The sequence below is a fragment of the Malania oleifera genome, chromosome 2 (genome assembly GCF_029873635.1).
Source record: "Malania oleifera isolate guangnan ecotype guangnan chromosome 2, ASM2987363v1, whole genome shotgun sequence".
Taxonomy (NCBI): Eukaryota; Viridiplantae; Streptophyta; class Magnoliopsida; order Santalales; family Ximeniaceae; genus Malania; species Malania oleifera.
The window spans coordinates 114,662,409-114,679,428 of NC_080418.1; the positions used below are offsets into that span (position 1 = coordinate 114,662,409).

The 17,020-nt window shown below is 38.6% G+C and overlaps 1 non-coding gene across 1 annotated transcript; it reads right to left on the reverse strand.

Moving 5' to 3' along the window:
- Positions 1-10,240: 10,240 nt before the first annotated feature.
- Positions 10,241-10,349, reverse strand: LOC131150007 (small nucleolar RNA R71). Its single transcript, XR_009135394.1, has one exon. It is a non-coding gene; the product is annotated as a small nucleolar RNA R71 (small nucleolar RNA).
- Between the last annotated feature and the right edge of the window lie 6,671 nt (positions 10,350-17,020).

Genomic DNA, 17,020 nt, shown 5'->3' on the forward strand with positions numbered 1-17,020 from the left:
CCAAAAATTCATAAATTACTCAATAAAATTTAAATATTATAAATAGAGTGTAATATTAAAATATTGAGCATAATTAGGCATTTAATTAAAAATATATTCCTTAATGCATGAATTAAAACAGCTAATTACGCAATTTAGGCGCGTAATCATTTAAGTTTAGTTTATTTTTGTCTGAGCCTTTGTTTAAGTTTAGTTTTTTTTTTTTAAGACATTGTGGAGTAAGTTTATTTATTTTTTGAATATATTTACTAGATTAATGAAATCTTCTTTCTTAGTTTATTATTTGAATGCTTAAAAAGTTGGTTATTTTGCTTGTTTAATTTCGTTATTGTTATTTGATCATTTGAATGAGTTATTGAATGGATTAGATTGGTTGGCATAGTTGTTTGGTCTGTTTAATTTCACGGTAGTTATTTTATTTTTTATGCATGATATGTTCTTAGTTTAGGTTTTGCTTGGTTTGAATTTTGTTACAAACTCTCAAAAAGCCAAGAAATTGAATATAAACTGCGTTTAGTAAACATTTTTCTTTTTTTCTCATTGTTGTTTTAACACAAGTTTGAAATTATTTTGCATTCTCTGAGAAGACCATCTATCTTTTTGGGCTAATTATTACGCGACAAAATTCCTATACTTGGGTTAGCCTTTGCGCTACTCATTTTTGAGTGAGCCAAGTTTTTAGCGTCATTGATGGGGAATTGTTAGATTTAGTTTTAAACTAGTGTTTTCCCTTTATTTTGATTTTTTCAAAAAAAAAAAAAAAAAATTTTCATGAGTAGCTTTATCTATGTTGCTTTTTTGTGTGTTTTCTACTATATTGGTGAGTGTCTGCTGCTTGGATTGATGTTTGATGCCTTGTGTAACAACCTACTAAATTCTATAAATATTTTATAATTTTTCAATAATAAATACTATGAAATTCCACCACTCCGATACCGTCTACTATAAATAACCATCAACCTATGCAGCGAGAAGTTTAATTTATATAATCATAATAATAAATATACAATACCAGAGTGTTAAAATGCTCCAAAAATATACATATACTATTGTTCCCAAAATACCCACAACAGAACTAGGTTATACAGAGATAACCTCCCAAAATACTCACTCCACTGACAGGGCAGTGATGTAGCCCCTCTACCTGCTCGCCTGATCTGCTTGCCTAATTGGATCACCTGAAAAAAAAAATGTCAATTTATTGGGAAGAGATGACGCTCAATAAGACAAAATTTGCTATTGCTAGTGTGTAGCAAGTGAGTTACATTTCTATAGAAAATTCTGATTCTGAGTATCAAGAATAACTGAATCTAAAAATACAGGTACAATTAGTATATATATATCACCCCCCTTGTCCATGTTACTTAACATATCTGTCTTGTTAGGTTTATATTCATAATACTTCGAATATATATAAGCACTTTCCTTATTTATGTAAAACTGTATATATATATATATATATATATATATATAACAACTGGAAAACTTCTCTGGATGGTTGTATGTCATGATTTAACCCCTCATGACAGGGTTGTGCGGCCTATGGGCAGGACTTATCACTGACTGGCCTACTAGGATAAATCACTATTCTACAAAAGTCCGATCGGCCTCCTCAACCCTAACTGACGGGGAGCCTATCCACTTCGTAGGCACGATCAACTGCTATAATCCACATACTATCTAAGTTATGTGGTTGCACTCTAAATTATAAATAGCTACGGTACCATGCTCTGTAAATTGTATCTGTAATGGTCCATCAGGGTCTGATACTATATAATACATTTCTGTATATAACTATCTGTTTTACCATGATTCTGTAATAACTGTATTAACCATGACCCTGAAATAAATTGTATCTATATCAACTATATTTCTGAGATTAATTGTAAATCTGTATGTCATGGTACTGTAAAATTGTATAATCATGGTATACTGTAAAGCATATTCCCTGTCTATATATTCTGTAAAACATAATCCCAAAAATGCTGTAAAACATGTTTCTGTATAAATACTGTAAAACATGATTCTATGTTGTATCCATATTCTCATGCCACGGTAATTTAAAACATCTTAAACATAACAGATAAACTGTATAAATTCCTGCTCTGAATAATAACCTGGTAAAAACATATAATTTATACTAAAATTATACTATAGTTGCCTAGTGTAACATATTTCCCTTACCTATTTCCTGCGAAAATCCCCTACCTAGACGGGTCTTACTCCTACAGGGATTCCCACTCAACACCCTAAAAACCATAAATCCCATAATAAAATATCATTATTTCTATGTCTACTACATTTCGTCAACTTCGAGAAAGCCTAATTTTGAATAAAGGCCTTACCCTGAATCTGGAATGAAATTCAACTCAACCCCACTGATGATCCACTCCGGTAGACTTGGAGAGAACTTTCACAGGAGCATCGTGGTGGCCTCAGATCATCGATTCGGCAAACGATGGAGCCAAAATCAAAGAAAGAAGAGGGAGGACCCATAGGAGAGAGAGAGAGAGAAAAGGTTTTAGATGAAATTTCTACGCAAAAATCTGATTTTACCACTATTTATAGTGTGGACTTCGTCGATGAGTCACGTCACCTCATCGACGAAGCAAAGAAGAAGGTTCATCGACGAATGCCATTTCCTCATCGACAAAATTCAGAACTTGGAAAAACATACTCTCGGTATCTTCTCATCAATGAAACGTGTCCTCGTCCACGAGATCCTCTTGTACCCTCATCAACAAAATCCCTGTGTTCGTCAACGAGGCCCTGATAATTTTTCTTGAGTCATTACATTCTTCCCTCCTTATAAAATTTCATACAACTCATCAACCCTTAAAGGCAAAACGGTCTACTTATTTTATTACTTGCTCTCACTTATGGCGGAGGAATACCTAGGTTACATAGGTAATTATGGAAGATTACAATTATAAAATAAAATTCCCCCAAAACCAAAATACTACCTATCCTATATTCTCTATTACAATTATATTGTACTAAATAAAACAAAATAAAATCATTATTGCCAAAACTTACATATCACTGCTATAATCCACTAAACAAATGGGGGTATTTCTTTCTGATCTCATCCTTAAGCTCCCAAGACGAATCTTCTATTATGTGATTCCTTCACACGACTTTTACTAATGGTATCTTTTTACTGTGCAATTCCCGTTCTCTTTTATCTAGGATCTGAACTGGAGCTTCCTCGTATGCTAAAGCATCACTGAGTTCCAATTCTGCGTAGTTGATAATATGGGAAGGATCTAAGACGTATTTCCTTAACATAGAAACATGAATTACATCATGAATCCTGTATAAAGATGGTGGTAAAGCTAGCTGATAGGCAACTGACCCAATCTTCTCAAGTATCTGAAATGGGCTAATAAACCTAGGGCTCAACTTACACTTCTTCTCAAACCTCATGATTCCCTTCGGTGGTGTTATTTTCAGAAATACATGATCACCTACTTCAAATACCAGTTCCGAGCGGCGAGTATCCGCGTAGATTTTCTGCCGACTCTGTGCTGCACTGATTCTATCTAGAATAAGTCGGGCACTATCGTACGCCTGCTGTACTATTGCTAGTCCCAAAACTCGCCTTTCACCTAACTCACTCCAATATAAAGGAGAACGGAACCTCCTACCATAGAGCGCTTCATAAGGTGCCATGCGTGTGCTAGCTTAATAGCTGTTGCTGTAGGCAAACTCTACCAAGGGCAAATACTAGATCCAGCTACCCCAAAATCCAACACACACGCTCACAGCATATCCTCAAGTACCTGGATCGTTTTCTCTGTCTGACCATCTGTCTAAGGATGGAAAGTGGTGCTGAACGCTAACTGAGTCCCCAAAGCCTCCTACAAACTCTTCTAGAACCACAATGTAAAGCATGGATCACAGTCTGAAACTATAGACACCAGCACTCCATGGGGTTGAATAATCTCCTGTATGTAAATCTATGCTAGTCTGTTCATAGGGTAACTAACTTTAATAGGTAGAAAGTGAGCTATCTTTGTCAACCTATCAACAACCACCCATATACCGTTATGACCGCGTGACACCGGCAGTAGCCCAGTAACAAAATCCATGGATACGTGATCCCACTTCCACTCAGGAATGAAAGTAGTTGCAACTAACCAGTCAATCTCTGGTGCTCAGCCTTAACCTGCTGGCACGTCAAGCACACCCGCACAAATTCTACGATTTCTCTCTTCATACCGCTCCATCAGAAATATTCTCGTAGATCCCTATATATTTTTGTACTACCAAGATGAACAGTGTATAAATATCTATGTGCCTCTTCTAGAATTGTTCTCCTAATACTATCATCCGCAGGCACGCACAATCTGGTTCGAAATCTCAGAGCTCCGTTATTAGAAATGCTAAATTCTTCTCCCTGACCATCCTGTATCCTGGTCATTACTCCTGCTAATTCTGGATCATTCCCCTTAGCTGCTTTAATTCTTTCATATAGTGTAGGCTATATAACCAGACTGGCAATAAACGCCTGAGGAACATCTTCCATTAACTCCACGCCAAGCTTTTCTAAGTCCATCTGAATTGGGTGCTGAATTACTACTGTTAACTGCATTATATCCTCTGATTTATGGCTTAATGCATCAGCCACCACATTTGCTTTACCTGGGTGGTAACTGATGGTACAATCATAATCTTTGATGAGTTCCAACCATCTCCTCTGGCGCATATTCAATTCTTTTTGTATGAAGAAATATTTTAAACTCTTATGATCAGAAAATATTTCACATCTCTCACCATATAAGTAATGCCTCCATATTTTCAGTGCGTGCACTACTACAGCCAATTCCAGATCGTGAGTAAGGTAGTTCTTTTCATATTCTTTCAATTTCCTAGACGCATAAGCTGTCACCCTACTATGCTGCATCAATACACAAATGAGCTCTTTCAAAGACGCGTCATTGTAAATTACATAACCATCACCTCCTAATGGAATTGTCAGTACTGGTGCAGTGACGAGTCGCTGCTTTAATTCCAAAAAACTCTGCTCACATTCTTCATCCCACACAAATCTGGAATTTTTCCTGGTCAGACACGTGAAAAACCTTGATGAAGCTGAAAACCCCTCAACAAATCGATGGTAATAACCTGTTGGCCCCAAGAAACATCTAACTTCCTGAACGTTCTTCGGCCTAGACCAATTTACCACCGCGTCAATCTTGCTGGGATCCACTAAAATACCATCTCCTGAGATCACATGGCCCAAAAACACAACCTCTTCAAGCCAGAACTCACACTTGCTAAACTTGGTATAGAGCTTTTTCTCCTTGAGCGTATGCAGTACTTGTCTCAAACGCGCCTCATGATCCTCAAAACTCCTCGAGTAAACCAGCATATCATCTAGAAAAACCACTACAAACTGACCTAGATACTTGTGAAAGACTCTATTCATCAAGTCCATGAACACAGTTGGAGCGTTCGTCAGACCGAAAGGCATAACAAGGAATTCATAGTGCCCATACCAGGTCCTGAAGGCTGTCTTCGCAACATCCTTTGCTTTTACCCTCACTTAATGATAACCTGATCTGAGGTCGAACTTGGAATACACCCGCGTACCCTGGAGCTGATCAAACAAGTCATCTATATGGGGCAGAGGATATTTGTTCTTAAAGTGACCTTGTTTATCTCTCTATAATCAATACACATCCTCATAGACCCGTCTTTTTTCTTGACGAACAACACTGGAGCTCCCCACGACGATACACTGGGTCGTATAAATCCCCTATCCAACAAGTCTTACAACTGATCTTTCAATTCTCCTAATTCAACTGGAGCCATACGGTAGGGAAGCTTAGAAATCAGTGCTGTCCCTGGAGGTAAATCTATGGAAAAATTTACCTTGCGTTCGGGAGGCAACCCCAGTAGCTCTTTTGGAAAAACATCTAAAAATTCTCATACTACTCGTGTACTATCAAGTTTCGATTCATTTTATGACGATTGCTTTATAAAATCCACAAACCCCAAACCTCCGTCTATGAGCAATTTGCTCGCCTAAACAGTGGACACTAACTGCGACGAAGCACGTACACGTGAACCATTGAATCTGAATTCCTACTCGCTAGGGGGTCTGAAAATTACTTATTTTTTATAACAATTGATACTAGCATGATTAACTGCCAACCAATTCATACCCAATATTACATCAAACCCACACATATCAAACAAAATCAAGTCATCTGATAGCACTCTCCCCTGAATTTATATTAGATAGCCTCTGAGTACCCTTTGACACCTCATCACTGACCCATACGGTGTAACTACTGACAGTTCTATATCTAATAATTAGGTCTCACTTCCAGACAATTCAACGTAGGATGCAGAGACAAAAGAATGTGTAGCACCTGAATCAAATAAAACAGTAACTGGATATGATAAAACAATAAAAGTACCTGTCACCACATCCGCGGAAGTCTCTGCATCACCTAGCATCAAAGCGTAAACCCTCGCCGGGGCAACATTCCTTTGGTGGCCTCCACGAGGCGCCTGATATCCTCCATGATAGAGCTGGGAGCTAGAACCTGGTCTAGCTATCCTGGGCATGCACGTGCCATGTGACCAGGTCTTCCACAGCGATAACAAACATCTCTCCTTACCTGGCACTCCCCCAAATGTCGTCTCCCACATATATAACACTCCGAGTAAGACTGCCTACCTTGATTCTCCCGAGGTCCTATCATCTACCTTTATTCTCCCCTATTACGGCTTCCTCTCCATAGGCCCCTGCTGGAACCAACTTGAAAACCCTAAGGTGCAGGCCTCTTTCTCTGACTCTGGGCTACTATACCTCTCTGTATACCACTCTCGATAATAGCAGCTCTGTCTACAACCTCTACAAATGTCTGAGCTCTGAAGTCAATCACCTGTTAAAACAAGTTCTGCCTCGGACCCTCTTCAAACTTCCTTGCCTTTTTCTCTTCATCTGGGGCTAGATGTGGGGCAAAATGCAACAACTTGATAAATCCAACTGTGTACTGAGATACAGTTATCTGCCTCTGTACCAGGTGCATAAACTCTGCTACCTTCGCACTCCAAATGATAGCATAGAAGTATCGCTCAAAGAACAACTCCATAAATCAGTCCCACATCAATGGCACAGGAACTGACCTCTACTCCTCAATCAGACACACTGATCTTTACCAGAACCTCACCTCCCCTGTTAGTTTAAATGCCACAAATACCACCTTCCGTTCATCCATACATGGAAGCTTAGCGAGCGTCTCTTCAATATCTTGAACCCAATTTTCAGCTACAATCGAGTCATCTCCTCCACCAAATGGGAGCTTCATCCATGTAAACTGCTATATCGTGCAGCTACGCTCCCCAGAGTTCTTGGCCACCTCAGCCATCACCTGCTGGGTGACACTGCGTAGTATGGCATCAGTATCTCCACACCCCATGCTAGAAGGTCCTGGCCTGTCCTCCCTAGCATTCGTGCCACTACTTCCTGGGTCCATCCTGAAAAAAAAAAAAAAAAGGAACACACTTTAAAACCTTATTTCTTCTGCAACCTTATTCTATTCCAATTCTTAATTAACTACCTTCCCTGATCTTAATTCAAAATCTCATTCTGCAACCTAGACACACGACTCGACAATAGTTTCCTATGGTTTTCCTGAAATTGTCACCCCAGGAAAGACACAAAAACCACCATGGAGATTCTGTACCCGGACTACAGAAAAAAACCCCAATCCTTTCCTATACTCTCGTATTGCTTCCACTGCATTCTAAAGTCTACATAACCTAGCATCCTAGGCTCTAATACCAAACTGTAACGACCTACTAAATTTTATAAATATTTTATAATTTTTCAATAATAAATATTATGAAATTCCACCACTCCGATACCATCTACTATAAATAACCATCAACCTATGTAGCGAGAAGCTTAATTTATATAATCATAATCATAAATATACAACACCAGAGTGCTAAAATGCTCCCAAAATATACATATACTACTGCTCCCAAAACACCCACAACAGAACTAGGTTGTATAGAGATAACCTCCAAACAATACTCACTCCACTAATAGGGCAGCGTTTTAACCCCTTTACTTGCGAGCCTGATCTACTCGCCTAACTGCATCACCTGGAAAAAAAAATGTCAATTTATTGGGATAAGACGACATTCAGTAAGATGAAATTTGCTATTGCTAGTGTGTAGCAAGTGAGTTACATTTCTATAGAAAAGTCTGATTCTGAGTATCAAGAATAACTGAATCTAAAAATACAGGTACAATTAGTATATATATATATATAATAACTGGAAAACTTCCCTTGATGGTTGTATGTTATGATATATATATATATATATATATATATATATAATAACTCGAAAACTTCCCTAGATGGTTGTATGTCATGATTTAACCCCTCACGACAGGGTTGTTCGGCCCGTGGGCGAGACTTATCACTGGCTGGCCTACCAGGATAAATCATTATTCTACAAAAGTCCAATTGGCCTTCTCAACCCTAACTGACAGGGAGTCTGTGCACTTCGTAGGCACGATCAACTACTATAATCCATATACTATCCGAGTTATGCGGTTGCACTCTGAACTATAAATAGCTACGGTACCGTGCTCTGTAAATTGTATTTGTAATGGTCCATCAGGGTCTGATACTATATAATACATTTTTGTATATAACTATCTGTTTTACCATGATTCTGTAATAACTGTATTAACCATGATGTTGAAATAAACTGTATCTATATCAACTGTATTTCTGAAATTAACTGTAAATCTGTATGTCATGGTACTGTAGAACTATATAATCATGGTATATTGTAAAGCATATTCCTTGTCTGTATATTCTGTAAAACATAATCCTAAAAATACTATAAAACATGTCTCTTTATAAATAGTGTAAAACATGATTCTATATTGTATTCATATTCTCATGCCACACGGTAATTTAAAACATCTTAAACATAACTAAAAAACTTTATAAATTCCTGCTTGGAATAATAACCTGGTAAAAACATATAATTTATACTGAAATCATGCTATAGTTGCCTAGCATAGCATATTTCTCTTACTTGTTTCCTACGAAAATCCCCTACTGTGATGGGTCCTACTCCCGCAGGGATTCCCACTCAACGCCCTAAAAATCATAAATCCCATAATAAAATATCATTATTTCTATGTCTACTACATTTCTTACAACTACTGGAAAGCCTAATTTTGAGTAAATGGCCTTACCCTGAATCTGGAATGAAATTCAACTCAACCCCACCGATGATCTGCTCCGGCAGACTTAGAGAGAACTTTCCCAGGAGCGTCGTGGTGGCCTCAGATCATCAATCCAGCAAATGATGGAGCCAAAATCGAAAAGAGAAGAGAGAGAGAGAGAGAGAGAGAGAGAGAGAGAGAGAGAGAGAGAGAGAGAGAAGGTTTTCGCTGAAATTTCTGCGCAAAAATCCGAGTTTGGCACTATTTGTACTATGGACTTCATCGACGAGCCACGTCACCTCGTCGACGAAGAAAAGAAGAAGGTTCATAAAAAAATGCAATTTCCTCGTCGACGAAATTTAAAATTTGGAAAAACAGCCTCTCGGTATCTTCTCGTCGATAAAACGTGTCCTCGTCGACGAGATCCTCTTGTACCCTCGTCGACGAAACCCCTGTGTTCGTCGATGAGGCCTTGATAATTTTTCTTAGGTTGTTACACCTTGGGTCAGAGACATTTCAAATAGATTATACAAAATCACACTCAATACTAGTAATGACACACACAACACAAATTTAGATAGTTCTTCTGTCTCTTTTACAAATGAGGACACTGAAATTGATTTATACAATCCTTTTATGGAGGAGAGTTTTGATGAAATTATGGTTGCACCTGCACCGCACACTCTTAAAGATTTTTTCCAGCCTACACGAACCACTACACCATTATGCATTGTTTTACTTAATGATGCACCTAATTTTATGATTAAGCATGGAATGTTGTCAATGATACCTCAGTTCCATGGGATGGATATCTTGAGTCCTTATCAGTATTGACGGACTTTGAGTTGGCTTGCACTACTTTTATTACTAAAGCTGACACTGATGAGTTTATTAAACTTCGTTTATTTCCTTTCACTTTAAAGGATAAAATAAAGATTTAGTTTAATTCTTTGAGGTCTAATTCTATTTCTAGCTAGACTAATATGTAACGTCAATTCTTACATAAGTTTTTTCCTTTTCAGATAACCCAGTTTCTGCAAGAGCAAATCATTCAATTTACGCAGAAAGGTGATGAGACTTTCCAAGCTTGTTGGGAAAGGTTTAAGGAACTGACAAACATTTGTCCACATCATGGATTTGAGTCTTAGAGGCTTGTCAATTATTTCTACTTAGAATGCAAACATTTTGTTCAAATCATGTGCAACGGGGAATTCTTTAGCAAGGAACTGAATCAATCACTCTCATTTTTTGATTACCTAGCTGAAAGTGCCCAACAATGGAATACACGATATGATCGAGCACCATTGGCAGTACAACCTCTCAGAGCAATTGGTGGTCGAGGTAAAAATGAAATCAAAGTAGAAACTGATGTCCAAGCTTGTATTGCTGCTTTGACTAGGAGGGTAGAGGTTATGGAAGTAGAGAGGGTGAAAACTGTGAAACTAGTGGAGGTGCGTTCTTTTTGCACCGATTCTAGCCATACGACTTAGGATTTCTTGATTATATTAGTATTACAAGAGAGTGGTCTAATCAGATGCAATCAACGAATTGGGTTAACAGACCACCAAGTCAGCCTTTCTCCAACACTTATAATCCGAGATGGAGGAGTCACCCGAATTTTTCATGGAGGAATAATCAATCTGGTCAATCTTCTTCACATTTTCAACAACCTCCTCGACCTTACGCACCACCTTCTCAGTCAACATATCATCAAGCTGCTCCTTAACATTAGTATCAACCGCATCAGATTTCTTAAAACTATTCACCCCTAGGATTCCAATCTAATGCACTCGCTCCACCAAAGAAGTCTCTTGATGATAGCATGGCACAGACGGCTAATACGCTTCAGCAATTTATGCAGATTCAAGTCACAACTAATATTCAGAACACTTGGACCATAATAAATTGTGGGGCACCATTAATAATATGAGCACGACATTGAGTACCCCAGAGAAAGGGAAAATTCTAGCACAACCTCAGCCTAATCCTTAAGTATACCGGCAACAACAAAAACAAGTACATAATGTCTCAAGGGATTCTATTGAGACAGAGAAGGCCGTTATTACTTTGAGAAGTGGAAAAGAAGTTTCCCGACTTGAGATATTCAGTGATAGACAAATAGTTGTCCCAACACTTGAAGTTACAATTGAGACAGATGAAGCCAAAGAAAAATCAGAGAAAGCCAGCCTATAATTGAAGTAGTCAGTCAATCTGGAGGCCGAGATTAGTAGGGAGTACTTGACAGCTAGCCAAAAGAACAAATATCACACTGAAATTCAATAAATCTTAAAGCAAGTAAAGATTAATATTTCGCTTCTAGATGTCATACAACAAATTCCTTTGTATGCAAAATTTTTAAAGGATTTGTGCATAGTGAAAAGGAAACTAAATGTAAAGAAAAATACTTTCTTGATAGAGCAAGTCACCGCATTGATATTGAGTAAAACTCCTCAAAAGCTCAGGGATCCTAGTTCTCCCACTATTTCCATTGTCATTGGTGAATCTAACATTGGGAGAACACTACTTGATTTGGGGGGTAGTATAAACTTGATACCATTCTCAATATATGAGCAATTAGAGTTAGGTGAGCTGAAGAAGACCTCCTTCATGCTAACCATACCTGTCACCACATCGTCAGCTATCTCAGCATCACTCGGCGTCAAAGTAAAAACTCTGGCTGGAGTCGTATTCCTCTGTTGGCCCCCACGTGGGGCCTGATAGCCCCCCTGTTGTGGTTTGGGAGCTGGAGCACCATCTGGTGGTGTAGGGAAATCATGCATCAAATGCCCCTATCTACCACAATGATAGCAGACAACTCGCCCAGTCGACACTCTCCCCAATGCCTCCTCCCACAAGTCTGACAGACAGGAGGATTCTGCACCGCCTACACCTCGTAATCCCCAACCACCTGCCTTTGTCCTCTACCATAGTTTCCTCTCCTCCACTCACCCTGCCTAGGACCCTGCTAAAAGCCTGATGATGCAGATCTCTTCTTCTGTCCCTGCTCCTCTACATCCATATGCTCGCTAATCTCAACCAAAGCTGCTCTATCGACCAACTTAAAAAAGTCCTATAACTTCAGCATTACCACCTGCTTGAATATACCTCGCCTCAAACCTCTCTCAAACTGTCTCACCTTCTTAATCTCATCAGGAACAATATACGGAACGAATCGTGAGAGTTCTATAAACCGTGCTACATACTGCTGTACCGACAGCTGTCCCTGTTTCATAATCAGGAACTCTTTCACTTTAGCTTCCCTGACAGTGGCTGGGAAATACCTGTCAAAGAATAACTCTTTAAACCAGGCCCAAGTCATGGCTATCAGCGTCGTCCTCTGCTACTCTAGAAGCCTCACGGTAGTCCACCACCTCTCAGCCTCTCTTGCCAATTTATAGGCAGCGAAGAGGATCCTCTGTTCTTCCATACACTACAACACAGTCAAGATCTTCTCAATCTCCTATATCCAATTCTTAGCGGCTGCAGGATCAACCCCTCCTAAAAATGCCAAAGGATTCATCTTCATAAACTTCTCTATAATGCACCCATGCCCTGCAGATGGACCTCCATGCTCTCTTTAGCTTCGAGCGATCTCAGCCATAACCTGCTAAGCCATACTGCGTAAAAATGCATCAGAATTAGCCCCGCCTGCAATCGAGGGCCCTGCTCCATCCCTACCACTCACGTGGGCACTACCTCCTCCACGGTCCATCTTGAAAATAATAAACATGATTTAGATTCCTATTCCCTATATTTTACTCACCCTACATAGTCCCTTATCTTAATAACTCAATCCTATTCCTAAATCGAGCTCTACATTCTAAAAACACAACCCGATAATAGCTTACTATGGTTCTCCTGAAATTGTCACCCCAGGAAAAACACAGAAACTACCACGGAAGTCTTGTCTCCAAACTGTAGAACAAAACCTCAAATCATTTCCTATACTCTGGTATCGTTTCCGCTACATTCTAAAGTTTACAGAACCTAACAACCCAGGCTCTGATACCAAACTGTAATGACTTGCCTATTTTACTATTTTTTTTCCTTAATAATAATAAGATCCAAAATAATAAATCTTGTAGATCATAATCCACCTGTACCCATGGGTACCAGGGACATATCAAAAATACAATACGGAAGCTTAGGCAGCAAGAAAACATAAAATCATATATATCTGGGAATGTCATTAAATACAAAACCAAAGTTTACCATATCCATAATACAACTCCCAAAATCTCCAAAGACCAGTCCTAGGGTCGTTTCCCACAACATCCATCCGACCCTACCAAAAAGACTTACCCTTAAGAAAAGGGTAGACCAGCGATATCTATCTCAGCGGAGCTTTATCCGCTCTCCTATCCGGGGTTCTTGAAATAATCAAATAATTTGGGATGAGACACCTCTCAGTAACGGAAAATAAACTAATACCATTGTGTGGCAACATGAGTATTCCGTGCTATACATAAGAGTATACATAAACATACTTAGTAAAACTATCAATATTATTTATGGGAAAACATGTATAATCATAACATAACCGAACATACTGAGTTTCCATAAACATATTCCGTCTTTTATAATGATAATAATGTGAAAACAACCCTAGTAGGTTAGCTGGCTAATGTCATGTATTACCCCCACATGGCTGGATTGTGTGGTCCGAAGGTGGGACCTGACAATGGCTGGCCAACCACTACCAAGTCATAATAAATGTCTATAAGTACGATGGGTATGCCAAACTGGTCTGTACACCAGGGCACTAACACTTCAATAACCACATCGACTATCCATCCTTACGCTGCCCCGTACGAAAAAGATACCACAAATATCATGATAAACGTGACCACATAGCTACGGTACCATGTCTAGTGTAAGCCAAAACCAAGCCAACCAGGTTCTGATACTATATATCATATTCAAAACCATGATACGTCATTATTCCATAGTAATAATTGTCAATTTACTATCATCATATCACATTTCATATACAAAGTGAAAAATCATCGGCCCGTATGCCGGCATATCATAACAGTAGATCGAGTCATACGCCAACATATCATATAAAAATATTCTCAAAAAATAGAATTTCACAATAAATCTTACTCAAGCCACACATAATGGGTATTAGGTATATTTAAACCCATCACCATTTATCACAGTATTTCCTAACATAAAATATACATATATATTCATTTTCCTAAAACAAAATATTGTAAGATCATACATACATTTCATAAAATTCGTGACTTAGTTTATTCCCTTACCTGATTCTTGAAAAAACCCCTAAAACACTCAACTCAACCCTCGTTAGGTTCCTTGATCAACACCCAGAAAAACGATATTTCCCAGAATTAAACTTCAGTATTTCATCGTACATAGAATTTCTTACAACTATAGTAAGGCCAAATACTGAGTAGAAAGCCTTACCCTAAATTTGGGATGGTTTCCAACTCAGCCCCACTGAATCCACTCTAGTAGATATGCAGAGATCTTCACCAAGGGCGTTGTGGTGGCCTCAAATCGTCGAACTAGCGACAGATTGGCCCAATATCTTAGAGATAAGGGAGGAGAGCCGTAGAGGAGAAAGAGGGAGTATTTGCGCCGGAAATGACCAAAAAATGAAAGCTGGGTCTATTTATACACTGGGCTTCATCGACGAGCCACGTCATCTCGTCGATGAGGCCAAGAAGAAGATTCGTCGACGAACCCTCTCCTCGTTGATGAAATTCAGAATCACCCAAAACCCTCTCTCAGTATTTTCTCCTCGACAAGGCACATCCTCATCGACGAGGCCTGTTGCCCCTTCTTTTCCCTTCCAACTTCTATTTTCCCCCTCTTTATCATTATTTAAAATACCATAATTCTTCCGAGTGATTACAACTTGTCCCTAGGACAGTGAGGGATATCCGGTCTTTCCTTGGCCATGCTGGCTTTTATAGGTGTTTCATTCAAGGTTTTAGTAGTATTTCTAAACCATTGTGTGCTTTATTGGAAAATGATACTAATTTCTTATGGACTGATGAGTGCCAACATGCCTTTGAGACCCTAAAGAAACACTTGACAGTTGCACCTATTATGCAACCTCCTCGATGGGACTTGCCTTTTGAAATTATGACTGATGGTAGTGATTTCTCTCTTGGTGCCGTTCTTAGTCAAAGAGTCGATAACAAGCCTCTTGTTATTTATTATGCAAGTCGTACTTTAAATGATGCTCAGAAAAACTATACCACTACCGAGAAGGAGTTGTTAGCTGTAGTGTTTGCTTTAGGTAAATTTCGTTCTTATATTATTGGGTTACCTGTTATTATTTTTACAGACCACTCTGCTTTGAAGTATTTGTTGGCAAAGAAGGATGCTAAGCCCAGATTGATATGATGGATTCTTCTTCTTCAAGAGTTCAACATTACCATTTAAGACAAAAATGGAGTTGAAAATGTTGTAGCTGATCAACTTTTTTGTTTGCAGCTACCTGATGTATCTTTATCTCTTTCTCCCTTAAATGATGATTTTCCTGATGGGCATCTTTTTGCAGTGTCACATACTCCTTCGTTTGCGGATATTGTAAATTACCTGGTCACTAACCGAATGCCTGAGCATTAGGCAGCTCAGTACAAGCGCAAGTTTCTTGCAAAGGTATGACACTATTATTTCAAAAACCCTTATTTGTTTAAATATTATGCTGATTAGTTGGTGCGTCGATGTGTGCCTGATGATGAGTATACCTCTTTGATGCATTTTTGCCATAGTAAAGCATGTGGAGGCCACTTTCCCGCAAATAAAACTGTTTCAAAAATTTTGCAAAGTGGACTCTATTGGCCTACTATGTTTAAAGATGTTGAATTTTTTATAAAACCTGTGAGCCTTGTCAAAAACTTGGAAAAATTACAGTAAAAAATGAAATGCCTCTTTTCCCTATTTTAAATCTTGAAATTTTTTATTGTTGGGCGATTGATTTTATAGGACCCTTCCCAAACTCCTTTGGGAATTCCTTCATTTTAGTTTCTATAGATTATGTGTCAAAATGGGTGAAAGCCATACCTTGTAGGATAAATGATCAAAGGGTAGTCATCCGATTTCTTAAAGACTTTTTTACCCGTTTTGGCATGCCCAAGGCAATCATTAGTGATGGAGGGTTGCATTTATGCAATAAACCTTTTGAAAAATTCGTGTAAAAATATGGAGTGACTCACAAGGTCTCTACTCCACATCACCTTCAAACTGATGGTCAAGTTGATTTGGCCAATAAAGAGATTAAGATCATACTTAAGAAAACGGTCCATCCTACTCAAAAGGATTGGTCAGAAAAATTGGTTGATGCACTATGGGCCTATAGGACTGCCTTCAAAACAAATTTAGGGATGTATCCTTACAAGTTAGTTTATGGTAAGGCTTGTCATTTACCTATTGAAATTCAGCATCATGTTTTATGGGCTATAAAACAGATTAACTTTTCACTAGATGATGCCAAAGGTTTAAGAAAGTTGCAGATTTGTGAGCTTGAAGAATCCAAGAGGGAAGCCTACGACAATGCCCGCTTTGCAAAGGAGCGGATGAAGTTGCTGCATGACAAGAAAATTAAAGACATACAACTTCTCCCTAATCAGCAAGTGCTTCTCTATAATTCCAAACTCCATGTTTTTCCTGGGAAACTAAAGTCCCAATGGGGTGGCCCGTACATCATTTAAAAGGTTCATTCTCATAGCATGATAGACATTGTAGATCCAAAGAATGGGGTTAGCTTCACAGTCAATGCACAATGTCTCGAGCCATTTATGACTTCCTTCGATCCAAATGAAGAGGTCTTGC